The sequence below is a fragment of the Triticum urartu genome, chromosome 6A (assembly GCF_056163025.1).
Source record: "Triticum urartu cultivar PI428250 chromosome 6A, HENAU_Tu73, whole genome shotgun sequence".
NCBI lineage: Eukaryota > Viridiplantae > Streptophyta > Magnoliopsida > Poales > Poaceae > Triticum > Triticum urartu.
Genome location: NC_141878.1, coordinates 335,585,764 through 335,598,972, shown reverse-complemented (window position 1 = coordinate 335,598,972; position 13,209 = coordinate 335,585,764).

The window sequence follows — 13,209 nt, the reverse complement described above, 5'->3', positions numbered from 1 at the left end:
GCCGGCAGCTCGTTGGCGAAGAAGCGCGGGAGCTGAAGCCAGTTGCCGGCCGGGTTCTCCGACCAGACGACGAACTCCGGCAGCATCTCTGCCGAGTGGAAGCGCTGTCGGGGAGCCGCGCGACCACGGCCCTTCATCAACGGGACCGCCACGACCAGAGCGACCCCTTCCCCGTGAAGCGGCACCACCCCAGTTGCGCGGGGCCCCGGCGGGGGTCGCGGTGTGCTTGCGGGGACGACCGCATCCACGCTTGGGCACCGGAGAGCCGGGGCCCTCGCGAGGGGCCTTCACCTTTTCCACGGCAGTGAACCTCCTCGACAGCGCCATTGGTAGCAGGAGTGGAGCAAGGAAGGAGAAGAAGCGGAAGAGGCAGAGGAAGGAGAAGAACCCCCTCCCATTTATACCAGGAGAAGGCCAACCAGCACCCCCCACGATCACAGGTAATGATGGTTTTCCTTGCATGTCGCAGGGACTTGTCAAGTCGGGCAGTTGCCGAGGCAGCGTGGGGAAGCGGAGACGCCCACGTCCAATCAACCGCCATGCGTCGACCCAGGCCGCAAGCTATTGGGGTCGACAGCGCTTCGCCCTTGACCTTTGGCTTCACCTCGAAGCCAAGCCAGAGCATGACTTGGGCCCGGGGGCTACTGTCGGTGTTCTGGGAACGGGGGTCCCCAGACTTGCCTGCCTGCGACCGACGGCGTGGCTCTGCGAGCGGGCCCATACGGCCCATCTTCACCAGCAAGGACTCAAGACCCTCGTGAGGGGCCAAGCTTCGTGAGGCGGGCGACACAAGACCTCCTCAGGAGCGGCCTCACCAGGTTGGCTCACGAGGGGCGGAGAATTCAAGGCCAAGAGAACCTCGCGAAGTTCTAGTGATGTGAGCCATGACGACCAAGGCCAGGTGGGCGCCAGCGCGCACAATGTCCTTTTTCCCCTTTGGTGCCAAGGGAGCAAACGCAGGCACAGAGTACCGAGGCGTCAAGCAAAGGTTTCCATATTGGTGCAACGATACCAAGACCAGCAGGATGGCAGGACGGAGGTCACCGTGGAGCCCAAGACAGCGTCACCACCAGAGCCTTTGGCAGGCGAAGACTGCTTTTGTCAGGATAGCTTGTACTAGCTGTCCCCCTTCAAATTGGCCGTTGTTGGCTCCCTTCCCGCTCAATATTTTGGAAGAGGACCAAGGCCACTATAAATAGAACTAGCCACCACCATAGCTAGGGCGACCTCATCTGAGACTAGAACTAGTCCATCCCCACAAACACATCCACCATGCACAAGAACATTCATCCTCAGCCCAAGAGGCAATCCACCACACCACACTGGTGTAGGGTATTACACCACAACGGTGTCCCGAACCAGTATAAATCTTGTGTACTTTGTGTTGCGAGTTCGTCGAGTTAGTCCGTAAGATCTTAGCTGAGTTAGGACATGGATCGGTAGGGGGGAGATCTTCGCGCGCACCCCGGTGTTCCAACCTTAAGGGTTTTGCCGGAACCCGTGATCCGACATATGTATTCACACATGTACTAAGTTTCCGGTTAATACAATTCTAGCATTAATAATAAACATTTATCATGATATAAGGAAATTTAAATAACAACTTTATTATTGCATCTAGGGCATATTTCCTTCAGCTGTAGTAGCCGAGACGGCTACAACAGCTACTGCGATGGCGGCTGCAAACGGCGAGAGTGATCGATCTGCCGTTCGTGCCGCTGATGTCACCCTGGCCCGAGTCGAGGCCATCCACGCCAAGATCGAGGACGCACACGCCAAGATATTCCAGGCCACCTCAGAATCCAGCATGCAACCCATGTCCGAAAAGGCGGCGGTGTCCATGGAGCACCTGCTTCCTCATGAGATCGTCGAGTGGGAGATGGAGATGCAGGATGCGGTGGAGATCGAGGAGCGCCGGGAGGAGGAGTTGCACATGGCCGAGGTCGAGGTAGAGAAGAGTCTATCCGTCGAGGAATCGGAGGTGGAGTAGCAAAACAAGCTCTGGCGCAGCCACTACTACGAGTACTACCTTGAGGGCGGCACCGAGGACGAGGGCGAGGATGCGGTCGACTTTGGCAGGGGGGACGCGGAGTCCACCAACGGCGACATGTCGCCAGGACAAGTCATCGATGTCTCTCACACCGGCGATGCATAGGCCGGCGCGGTTTGTTAAAATTATGCGTACTTAGGCTTTGTTGTTAATGTTGGTCTTTTGTTAGATCAATGTTTAGGTCAACTAGCTCTGTTTAATTACTAAAATTGCTCGATTGAGTAAGTGTGGTGTGTGTGTTGTACCATCTTTTGTGTGCCCAAATTAGTAAGCGATGTTAAATTATGCAATGACATGGATGAGGACAGTACCCGGGGAAATTTCAACCAAAATTTGAATTATCAAACTCATCCCATGCGTGTAAAGCAGAAGAATCATTTGTGATGCACACAATCATTCAAAGTGAATGGTGTCCGGCGGCACCGCGTGCAAAGTTTCCCTCCACATTTCAAAAAATTTGGCCTAGCGCCGAAATATCTACCCCTGCCCCCTTCCCCATCCCCTTTTCTCCCCGACCAAAAGTCACATTTCCCTTGTTTCCTCCTTCCTTCCTTCCTAAGCTGTGGCCGCTTCCTCGCTTGCTTCCTCGTTCTTGCCATCTCGCATCCTACCGCTAGGGTCGCCATGGTCTTCTTCAATGACCTCTCCACCAGTTTCTCCTCCTCCGACGACTCCTTCACCACTCGGGTATGCCTCTCTTCTCTCTCTCGGGCTATGACATGGAATGAAGGATTTTAAATCGGCGGTCGATTTGAGTCATTTCTTCCTCTTGTAGCTCCCTAGGACTGTCAGTTGCAACGAATGGAGTGGCGTGGCTGAAGATCTGTCTGCTCGTTGTCACCATCAATCTCCATGCGTGAAGCTAGTTGCATTTGAATCTATGGACACTGGGAGGAAGTTTCTGGCATGTGCAGAGAAGGTTAGCCCCTCTTTTGTTATTACAAATCATTTGTTAGATGTGATTCAGACACTGTCACGGTCCCAACCCATTCATACCATACATTCAACCAAACGCATCCTAAGACAGTGTCACAGTTTGTACCTAGTATCTAAAAATTTTGCCATCTCATCAGCGGTGCCATTAGAAAATTATTTGGCACCGCTTTAGCAGTTTGTGCAGCCAACTTTGGTCCACACATCCGAGCAGCCAAGTAGTAAAATACTAGATCTTTATGGCACGAAGGAACTGGTCATCGGAGCAACTACGTGCTCCGGAGTCTGGGTCCCTGATTTTTTCCACTGCATCGACTCGCTAGTGAAGGGCACCTGTGCGAAATGTAGCAACAGTTGTCTTTACACCGGTTTTGGCATACATAGTGGATGGCCTTACTACTATTAGTTTTATGTTACTAAATTTGTGCATGTACACACTTGTTAGTATCAATTTGCTATCATCCAAACAGTGTCGCTATGCTATTGCAGTTATATTTAGCTTCCTCATAAAATGTTCAATTTGTTATTTATAGTACATGAGTAAGAACTTGTAGCGTTGTTGTAGTTAATTATAGCTTCTGATGTTTCAAAATTTGGTTGTTGTCTCAGTAGCTATTAATTCATTTCCACATTGATCTATTTGGGAAGATATGTCATAATTAATCTGTTTCTTCAGTTTTACAAAATAAGTATTGGTAATTTTCTATGTTGCTATAAACCCATTTCCCCTACAATTGTTACTAATCTAGTTTTAAATATTATAGGATGAATGGAAGTGTTCTTACTTGGAGTGGGTTGAGCAAGAGTGGCCACAGTCTTTGAAGATGTGCCTAGCAAAGCTCTAGAGCATGTATGAGGAATAGAACAGAGGTAGGTGTCAGTGTCAAAACCGGCAAATTTCGGGTAGGGGGTCCCGAACTGTGCATCTAAGGATCGAAGGTAACAAGAGACAGGGAACATAGTGTTTACCCAGGTTCGGGCCCTCTTAATGGAGGTAATACCCTATGTCATGCTTGATTGACTTTGATGAGTATAGGGGTTACAAGAGTTGATCTACCACGAGATCGTAATGGCTAAACCCTAGATTTCTATCCTATATGATTATGATTGCCTCTACGGACTAAACCCTCCGATTTATATAGACACCGGAGGGGGCTAGGGTTTGTACAGAGTTAGTTTACAGAGAAAGGAATCTTCATATCCGCACGCTAAGCTTGCCTTCCACGCCAAGGAGAGTCCCATCCGAACATGGGGAAAGTCTTCCGTCTTGTATCTCCACGGCCCATTAGTCCGGCTCATATCACATAGCTCGGACGCCTGAGGACCCCGTAATCCTGGACTCCCTCAGTAGCCCTAAACCAGTCTTCAATGACGATGTGTGTCCGGCATGCAAATTGTCTTCGGCATTGCAAGGCGGGTTCCTCCTCCAAATACTTCAAAGTAATTGATCATCAGTATTATATCCGGCTCTGTACAATAGTCACAATCCACAAACATAAAGGTAAAATACAGATAAGTTCTGTCTTCTGATAATTTTACGAAGGAGACATTACGTCCGGCCATTTTATTATTTCGAACCTTTTTTCGGCCTCCCATTTCACGCTTCGAGACGCAGCCTCCGATGACACGACTTTTCAAAGTAGAGATCGTGCCCCCTTATTATGGGATTCTCATCAATACGAGTTTTGGTAGCCTAACCGTGCGGTTCGCGTGACCCTTGGGAACAGGCGAGTTTTAAGGCTCGAGGGAGGGGACGCTAGATATTCACAGTCCATATAAGTGGATAGAACCCATGTATTCCACCCCATGCCTCATTCTCTTTTCCTCTTCGTCCCTGAGCTCCAGCGCCCAAACTCCAAGCTTTTCTCTCCCTGACAACTCCTCCGACCATGGCCGGATCTCAAGGCAAGTGGGTGCCCTCCTCCGTCACGGAGGATAACATCAAGGAGCTGCGGGAAGCGCGGTATTTGACCGCGGAAATCAAGCACAGGCTTCCCGATCCGGTGCAGGTCATCCCAGCTCCGGGACCCGGTGAGAGGGTGGTGTTTATCCCCCACTTCGTCCGTGGACTCAGATTCGCCCTTCACCCCTTTGTAAGGGGTTTCATGTTCTACTACGGGCTGGATTTTCATGATCTGGCCCCAAATTTGTTCCTTCACATCTCGGCGTTTATCGTCGTGTGTGAAGCCTTCCTCCGTGTCCCTCCACACTTCGGCTTATGGCTCAAGATTTTCAATGTGAAACCGAAGGTGGTCAATGGGCAACAGGCGGGCTGTGGTGGCGCCATGGTGAGAAAGCTTCCCAAAGTCAATTGGACAAAGGGAGTATTTGTGGACACCGTCAAAATATGGCAACAGGAATGGTTCTATATTACAGAACCCCACGGCTCCAAGTGGGCAGCCACACCCGCCTTTAGATCTGGACCCCCACTGAGGCTTACATCCTGGACCGACAAGAGTCTAGACTGGGGGTCACTCCCTGAGGTGTTGCTGCTGCAGAGACGCGTCAAGAGCATGATAGCAAAGGACATTACCCTTGCTGACGTAGTCCAAGTGATGCTGATCCGCCGAGCACTTCCCTGCCAGAGGCGGCCCCTCAAGATGTGGGAGTTCAATCCAGAAGGGCCATGGACCCTACAATGGTTCTAAGGCACAACACATAAGGGGATCTGGAAGCTTCTTTTTAAGAAGCAGAAATCATGGCCAAGGTCCTCAGATAACACCGGCCTCGACTGCAACCATCCGGACTTCGAGGTAAATTCTAAAAACTCCAAACACCAATAGGCTCCAATAACCCAAGGGAGAGGTGCTATGTAAACCATCCCCAAACAGGTCTGGATTAAAAAGGTGGAGCAGATTCGGTGTCCGGCTCCGCTCCCCGAAGACCCAGCCAATCCCCTTCTAATGAGAGTGCTGGTCCCGGTGCCATACCAGGCGCCGGCAAAGAAGGACGAGAAGAAGAAAAGAGAGGAGAGCACTTCGGACACAATGTCCGGAGACGCTGATGCCCCGTCCTCTCACGAGGGTAATGACGACAATGAGGAGGAGGGGGAAGAAGAAGATCCTCCCTACAAGGGTAAAAAGAGGGCGGCCTCCAAAGACCTAGAAGCCGAAGCGTCCAAGAGGGACAAAATTACCCTCCCCGATGACTCGAAGTCAGACGCCAAGGTTGTCCCAAATCACCGGCGTCGGACTAAGCCCCAAGCCGACCCGTAAGTGGTCCGGGATTTTTAGCACTTATTCAATCAATGAACTATGATGGTAACTCTAAGTTCTATCTTTTAGTCCGGCCCGCGATCTTCCCCCACTATCCTCGTCCTCGGGGGATCTGCCACCGAAGATGATGGAGAATGGGTCGCCTCCATTAGCCTCCCCGCTGCCTAAGGCGAATGATGCTGAGGAGTCGTCTCATAGGCCCTCCCAAAGCCTTTAAGAGATGCGGGGGGCGATTTAATGGCGCCAGAGGGTAATACCTCGACTGCCAGAGGGCCGGGGAGGACGGTCCTCATGGAGACCAGCGACGAGGGCCCTGATCACTCCATCCCCCAGTCGCAGACTACTCTGGAGACCCACATGGCCCCGAGGTCTAGTGAACGATCTCCTGTAGGCGAAGAGGGAGTGGAGACCTCTACTAATCCGGAGGCACCCAATACAATGGCGGGCGCACTTCAAAGTGTGTTCGTCCTAGACGAGCACCGCATCCTAATGGGCACGGTGTCTGAGAAGATTCAGTCTGCCAAGAGCGGGCTGAATGAAGCCTTCTCCAGCCTGCTAGCAGGCTTTGAGGTACGCAATGTAATGTTGTTGATCATTTTGTGTGAACTACATGACTGTACACAGATAGTAGCCCCTGAGACTTTGTTTGGTTTTTCAAAGAAATGAGAGCATAGGATCAATAATCAATTATCAGGTGGTAACACACTATTTTATTTGGATTAAAACAGGCCTCGCTGTTAGCGGCGACTGCCCAATCTGCAGAAGTTTTCGAACTCAAGCAAAAACTGGAGTGAGCCGAGGAGGACCAAGTCCTTGTTAACACGCGGCTTGACCAGGCGCAAGGTAGAAGATACATCTTACTGTATGCCCTTTTATGTCCTTTTTTCTATGAAAATTCAAGAGCTGCAATGTTCCTGTTTGTACAGATGGTGCTGCCGCGGTGGAAACCCTCAGGAGAGAGCTTTCTCAATCCAAGGAGCAAGCAAGGGTAAGCAAGGCAGCCGCCGATAAGGCGGCTGCGGACTTGATGGCCGAACAGGCCGCTCGGCGCCGTTTTGAGGAACAGGAGACCGAGATGGATCAAAAACTTAAGGACACCGCCGCCAAGTGCGAGTCCTTGGAAACAGAAAATAAGGCGAAAGGGATCGAACTCGCCCAGGCCCTTCAAGATGCTTCAGAGCCACGGTCTGAATCCCGCGCAGCGTGCAAGGAAGTCTGTCAAGTCGGTCAGATAGCAGCTGGTAAGCCTTTTCTTTTACAGGCTCAATTTGGGGACCAGAAGTATGCCTTGCTTAATTGACTATGGAGTTCTCCAGACGCGTATGCGGATAGGTCGACGAGTGTTGCGGACGCCGCCCAATTTTTCCAGGCCCAGGAGGGGTACGAGTCGGAGAAGCTCTTTTGGTCGCAGTTTGTGGGGCAGGAGCGTCCCCTACTGCTAAATGAATAGATGGCGCAATGGGCGGAGCTGCATAAGATGTCCGGCGCGGCCATGAAGGACATCATAGTCCGGTTGTGGCCGACTGAAGCCATTCCGGACAGCTACTTTGGCCTCGTGCGGTGTCTTGTCGATGCGCTGCCCCGAATTGACGCCGTCAAGAGGTAGTCCTGTATGGAAGGAGTGTGTATGGCTTTCGCCCGTGTTAAGATGCACTAGGTGAAAATGAATGCCGAAAAGGTGGCAGTCGAGGGTCCTCCTGAAAGCAAGGCCCACCGCACACCGGAGCGCTAATTTGAAGACGTGCTAAAAGGTTCTTGCCTTATAGAGGACCAATGCTCTAAGGACGTAATGTTCGAATAAAAGAGTCCGAACTGTCCGGGGTTTGTGTTATAAACTAAGTGTTTTTGTAATATATTCATTCCTTGATGAAAAGTTTTTATCCTCATGTGCTGCCGTTTATTATATCCGAGAGTTCCAAGTCGTCAGCTTCAGCCCCCATGTAGATGTTACTGGGTGTTCAGAATTGCACATAACTACATTTAACCCAACGTCTTGGTCCTTGAAGGAGGTGTCAGTGCGGCGAACCAGGCAATCAGACTATTCGGTTTTATTGCTCTCACTTAGCTATAGTAGTTTAATAATGGGTCTATTAGGTAGCCCCTAGAATGTACGTGGCTACCCGGATGCGGGTGCGTTACATATGCGACCGGGAAATGGTCCTTCGTGTAGTACGGCAAAATCGCTAAGGATTGTAATGAATCGCCGAGTGGCTGACCAGCTCTCGCCGCATCATGACAATTAGTTTCGGCTTTCTCTACTGAGGTGCTTAACCGAACGAACCAGAAACACAATCGCAGTAGTTCTCCCTTTACTACCCTAGCTGATCAGACGGAACATAAGGTAGCAAGCACAGGAGTCGGGCAACCCAACTATTGACCAAAGACATGATTCGGAGCTGATGCATATAATGCCGAGCTCGAGATGCCGAATTGTTCTATAAAGCTGTTCGAACTTTTGTTTGGCAACGCATATATTGTCCTATAGAGCCCCTGGCAATTTTGTGCCGAGGTGTGTGAGTGAGACAATAGTAAAGACGGAATGAATTCTATAAGTAAAGACGGTTCCGAATAAGAATTTGTTTCATTGGGATTTGATTGATATGTCAAAACATAATCTTACAGAATTTATCATAATCACCAAGGCCATTTTACATGTCGGGGGTCTAGGGCTAGGCGAAAAAAGCTTCTATACAGGTTCTTGAGTGAAGTTGTGGTTTGCAAAATGCTTTGCACCTTCCTGTCGCAAGTTTGCGCCACTTTCTCCCAAATAAGAAAGATTCATTTAAAGGAATAGTTTTCGGCCATGTATACAGAACCGGGCTCGGAAAGAGTCCTCGTGGGTCCGAAGAATGAGTAGACTTTGATTCACCTGTGGGAAAAAAGATGGTTAAATAAAGGGGAAGGCCATATAAGGCCGAACCTTTTTATAGGCCTGTCCGTATATTGCCTCCGCCGATGCCCAAGGTATTTTGAGTGCATAATTGTGCACACACAGTACAAATTTTGTGGGTGTACATGGCGGTCGACAGAGGCTTGATGTCTACTACAGAACCTTCTTCTTGTAGACGTTGTTGGGCCTCCAAGTGCAGAGGTTTGTAGGACAGTAGCAAATTTCCCTCAAGTGGATGACCTAAGGTTTATCAATCCATGGGAGGCGTAGGATGAAGATGGTCTCTCTCAAACAACCCTGCAACCAAATAACAAAGAGTCTCTTGTGTCCCCAACACACCCAATACAATGGTAAATTGTATAGGTGCACTAGTTCAGCAAAGAGATGGTGATACAAGTGCAATATGGTTGGTAGATATAGGTTTTTGTAATCTGAAAGTATAAAAACAGCAAGGTAACTAATGATAAAAGTGAGCGCAAACGGTATTGCAATGCATCGAAACAATGCCTCGGGTTCATACTTTCACTAGTACAAGTTCTCTCCACAATAATAACATAATTGGATCATATAACCATCCCTCAACATGCAACAAAGAGTCACTCCAAAGTCACTAATAGCGGAGAACAAACAAAGAGATTATTGTAGGGTACGAAACCACCTCAAAGTTATCCTTTCTGATCGATCTATTCAAGAGTCTGTACTAAAATAACACGAAGCTATTCTTTCCATTCAATCTATCCTAGAGTTCGTACTAGAATAACACCTTAAGACACAAATCAACCAAAACCCTAATGTCACCTAGATACTCCAATGTCACCTCAAGTATCCGTGGGTATGATTATACGATATACATCACAAAATCTCAGATTCATCTATTCAACCAACACAAAGAACTTCAAAGAATGCCCCAAAGTTTCTACCGGAGAGTCAAGACGAAAACGTGTGCCAACCCCTATGCATAAGTTCACAATCTCACGGAACCCACAAGTTGCTCACCAAAACATACATCAAGTAGATCACGTGAATATCCCGTAGTTACCACAGATAAGCACACGCAACACATACATCAAGTGTTCTCAAATCCTTAAAGACTCAATCCGATAAGATAACTTCAAAGGGAAAACTCAATCCATTACAAGAGAGTAGAGGGGCAGAAACATCATAAGATCCAACTATAATAGCAAAGCTCGCGATACATCAAGATCGTGTGAATCAAGAACACACGAGAGAGAGATCAAACACATAGCTACTAGTACATACCCTCAGCCCCGAGGGTGAACTACTCCCTCCTCGTCATGGAGAGTGCCGAGAGGATGAAGATGGCCACTGGAGAGGGATTCCTCCCTCCGGCGGGGTGCCGGAATAGGGTCCCGATTGGTTTTTGGTGGCTACAGAGCTTGTGGCGGCAGAACTCCCGATCTGGGTTATTTTCTGGAGGTTTCTGTATTTATAGGAATTTTTGGCATCGGGAACAAGTCAGGGGGGGTCCCCGAGTTGTCCACGAGATAGGGCGGCGCGCCCGGGGGGTAGGGCGCGCCCCCCACCCTCGTGGACAGCCCGGGACTCTTCTGGCCCAATTCTTTTACTCCGGGGGCTTCTTTTGGTGCATAAAAAATCGTCAAAAATTGGCACGTCCATTGGACTCCATTTGGTATTCCTTTTCTGTAAAACTCAAAAACAAGGAAAAAACAGAAACTGTTACTAGGCTCTAGGTTAATAAGTTAGTCCCAAAAATCATATAAAATAGCATATAAATGCATATAAAACATCCTAGATGGATAATACAATAGCATGGAACAATCAAAAATGATAGATACGTTGGAGACGTATCAAGCATCCCCAAGCTTTATTCCTGCTCGTCCTCGAGTAGGTAAATGATAAAAACAGAATTTTTGATGTGGAATGCTACGTAACATAATTTTCAATGTAATTTTCTTTATTGTGGCATGATTATTCAGATCCGAAAGATTCAAGACAAAAGTTTAATATTGACATAAAAATAATAATAATTCAAGCATACTAACCAAGCAATTATGTCTTCTCAAAATAACATAGCCAAAGAAAGCTCATCCCTACAAAATCATATAGTTTGGCCATGCTTCATTTTCGTCACACAAAATGCTCCCATCATGCACAACCCCGATGACAAGCCAAGAAGTTGTTTCATACTTAGCCTTTTCAAACTTTTTCCAACTTTTACGCAATATAGGAGCGCGAGCCATGGACATAGAACCATAGGTGGAATAGAATGGTGGTTGTGGAGAAGACGAAAGGGAGGAAGATAGTCTCACATCAACTAGGCATATCAATAGGCTATGGAGATGCCCATCGATAGATATCAATGTGAGTGAGTAGGGATTGCCATGCAACGGAAGCACTAGAGCTATAAGTGTATGAAAGCTCAACAAAATAAACTAAGTGGGTGTGCATCCAGCTTGCTTGCTCACGAAGACCTAGGGCAATTTGAGGAAGCCCATCATTGGAATATACAAGCCAAGTTATATAATGTAAAATTCCCACTAGTATATGAAAGTGACAACATAAAAGACTCTCTATCATGAAGATCATGGTGCTACTTTGAAGCACAAGAGTGGAAAAAGGATAGTAACATTTCCCCTTCTCTCTTTTTCTCTCATTTATTTATTTATTTTGTTTGGGCCTTCTCTCTTTTTTTTGCCTCTTTTTTTTCTTTATTTATTTTTCGTCCAGAGTCTCATCCCGACTTGTGGGGGAATCATAGTGTCCATCATCCTTTCCTCACATGGGACAATGCTCTACTAATGAAGATCATCACACTTTTATTTACTTACAACTCAAGAATTACAACTCGATACTTAGAACAAAATATGACTCTATGTGAATGCCTCTGGCGGTGTACCGGGATGTGCAATAAATCAAGAGTGACATGTATAAAAATTTATGAATGGTGGCCATGCCACAAATAAGATGTCAACTACATGATCATGCAAAGCAATATGGCTATGATGAAGCATGTCATAATAAACGGAACGGTGGAAAGTGTTGGGGAACGCAGTAATTCCAAAAAAATTCCTACGCACACGCAAGATCATGGTGATGCATAGCAACGAGAGGGGAGAGTGTCATCCATGTACCCTCGTAGACCGTAAGCGGAAGTGTTATGACAATGCGGTTTATGTAGTCCTACGTCTTCACGATCGACCGATCCTAGTACCGAACGTATGACACCTCCGCGATCTACACACGTTCAGCTCGGTGACGTCCCACGAACTCACAATCCAGTAGAGCTTCGAGGGAGAGTTCCGTCAGCACGACGGCATTATGACGGTGTTGATGAAGCTACCGAAGCAGGGCTTACCCTAAGCACTGCTACGATATGACTGAGGTGGATTATGGTGGAGGGGGGCTCCACACACGGCTAAAAGATCAATGGTCAACTTGTGTATCATGTGGTTCCCCTGCCCCCGTATATAAAGGAGCAAGGGGCGAGGCCGGTCGGCCCTAGGAGGGCGCGCCAAGAGGAGGAGTCCTCCTCCTAGTGGGAGTAGGACTCCCCTTTCCTAGTCCCACTAGGAGGGGGAAGGAAGGAGTGGGAGAGGGGAAAGGCAAGGGGGGCGCCCCCCCTTCCTTGTCCAATTCGGACTCAAGGGGAGGGGGCGCACGGCCTGCCCTGGCCGGCCCCTCTTTCTCCACTAGGGCCCATTAAGGCCCATTAGTCCTCGGGGGGTTCCGGTAACCCCTCCAGCACTCCGACTTTCTCCGAGATCACCCGAAACCCTTCCGGTGTCCGAATGTAGCCATCCAATATATCAATCTTTATGTCTCGACCATTTCAAGACTCCTCGTCATGTCCATGATCACATCCGGGACTCCAAACTACCTTCGGTACATCAAAACACATAAACTCGTAATACCGATCGTCACCAAATGTTTAAGCGTGCGGACCCTACGGGTTCGAGAACTATGTAGACATGACCGAGACTTATCTCCAGTCAATAACCAATAGCGGAACCTGGATGCTCATATTGGTTCCTACATATTCTATGAAGATCTTTATCAGTCAAACCGCATAACAACATACGTTGTTCCCTTTGTCATCGGTATGTTACTTGCCGGAGATTCGATCGTCGTTATCTCAATAC